We start from the raw sequence: 2204 nt of genomic DNA, 5'->3' as shown, positions 1-2204 counted from the left end.
TGTAGTTGTGTGTTGTACAAATTTTTAAAATTAACTCGATGGCCAAAAAAAATTTAAACTTTAAAGCATTTAAACTTTGTTTCATTGAAAAATATATTAGATTGACATAAAATTTATTATTTTTAGATAATAATTATATATCAAGATTATCATCTCTTTGTTTATCTTTTTACATGTAAAAGTGTAAATTTTAAAAATATTAAAAATGATTGATCTAAATATTTTTAAAATTTTAAATTAATAAATTTATCTTGAAACATATAACTTTTATTAATTTATTTAAGTTTAATTTAATCAATTAAAATTAAAAATAGACATAAGTGATTAAAAAGCCCATTCCCGTTGAAAGAAATCCCATCAACATTAGGTTAGCATCATCTTCGGAAACATATACACAAAAGAAAAAGAACACAAGAAAAAGCGAAACGACAGAAAGAAATATAAAAGCAAAAAGCGAAACGACGTAAACAGGAAGAATAACAAAGCCAAAATTTATATATATATATATATATATATATATAATATATATATATGTGTGTATATATACATATAACAACTTTACCCTGCCAATGGCTTCAAAGAGAGAAGTGTTGAAGGATGCTACCGTCAAGATGACCTGAGGAAAGCTTGTAGCTCCTGGAGCCAAGCTGCTAACTTGGTACCGGGACCGACGTTGGAGACTCCGTGTAGAGCCTCGGACCACCATTCATATTTTGGTATTCCAAGCCGACTAACGCTCCCAGCACCATTCATATTTTGCACCAAGTCAGCCACCCTCGTATCTGTCCCCAACGATGCGTTACAAAAACCATAACTTGCAACCTCTGGATTTGTAGTAGTATCACAGGCAAAAGCAGGTGATATTTGAACAAAAAACCCGAACCGAGATCAATGAAAAACAATGCAAAGAAATCAAGAAGCGGAGGAAAACAGAGACCTTTGGTGCTCTGTTTTCAAAAACAGAGGAGAAGAAGGAGGTCATTTTGACCATCCCTTTTGATCCTCGTTACTACTAACTGAAAAATACAAATAATAAAAATAAAGGGACTAAAATCTAGATGAAACTTCAGCATGAAAAGTTGGTTAAGCTTTGGTATTTTTATAAAGGGGAGAGTAGTTAAAAACAAACGTTGTTGTAGTAGCCCGCGATGGAAAATTGGTGGAGACGCATTAAATTTTCTTTGGGAGAGTGTTTTTTGCCAGAAGGGAAACCAACCCAAAATTTTGAGAGAATCTAAGAATTTCTTTTTTTTTTTTGACGAACACTTTGAAAGAGGCTATTCGGGTCCATGATGGATTCATCTTTCTTCTGACTCGACTCGAGGCTGTTTTATTTGGGAAAACTAAAATGCATGGTTGTTTGATTTGTCAGTGTTAAGAAACTTTTATAAAGGATTTCAAAGAGTGTATCAAGTAAGGTTAGAGCATCGAAAGTCGAGATTTTAGGACTGTTTTTCTCGCTTCTCTGTAACTCACGTGAGGGATTTTGGGATCATATCTCGGCTCCGTTTTAACTTTAGTTTCAGCCAGAAGTTGACAACACAGTCATGCCTTGGTTGATTTGCATACTTGCTTTTGAACCCTTCTCTTAGAGAACCCCTACACTTAAGCGATTATATTTGATAAACATCAATGAAGTAGAAATTTTTGATTAAAACCTTCAATTATTCCTTATAAGATTTATATTAAGGTTAAAATTTACCACATTGGCGTTTAAAAAGAAGTTTACCTTATTAGAAAAGAGATTCTTCGGAGGCCATTGGAGCCGGGCCGAGTGGGGGATTTGTGAGGAAGAAGACAATCCCCAGATAAAATCTGAAAGAACCGAAGCCTGACTTTCAATTTGCCCCATTTTTTGTAACCTGGGTGAATATCAGTAGCTCTGTTGTGATTGGTCTGTCTGTGAGCCAATGCAGAAAAATCAATTTTCCTAATTTTTTACTCCAAATCCGTCTACGTAACACAAACTACTTATTGCAAAGATCCTCGAATCAAAAGTATAATGTTCACAAAATAACTTTGAATTATTACAAAAAATTTAATATAATACATAAATTTTTAAAATTTTTAATGTGAAATTTGATTTATGAATTTCTTAATTAATATAATCTTACTTTTAATATCAATAATTACAAATTATGATATATGCTAAACAATTAACTTTCAAAATATTATATTAATTAATAAATTCATAATTTATGTAT

The 2204-nt window shown here is 31.8% G+C and overlaps 1 long non-coding RNA gene across 1 annotated transcript; it reads right to left on the bottom strand.

The window, feature by feature from the left end:
- Nucleotides 1–342: 342 nt before the first annotated feature.
- Nucleotides 343–1852, bottom strand: LOC149519945 (uncharacterized). The gene is made up of 2 exons (XR_016330429.1): nucleotides 1730–1852; nucleotides 343–1599 (listed from the first exon to the last, which is right to left on the bottom strand). It is a non-coding gene; the product is annotated as an uncharacterized LOC149519945 (long non-coding RNA).
- Nucleotides 1853–2204: the final 352 nt, after the last annotated feature.

This window comes from Durio zibethinus, chromosome 2 (genome assembly GCF_047325235.1).
Source record: "Durio zibethinus cultivar Kanyao isolate XHJ-2024 chromosome 2, ASM4732523v1, whole genome shotgun sequence".
Taxonomy (NCBI): domain Eukaryota; kingdom Viridiplantae; phylum Streptophyta; class Magnoliopsida; order Malvales; family Malvaceae; genus Durio; species Durio zibethinus.
This window is presented reverse-complemented; position numbering and strand designations above follow the sequence as displayed.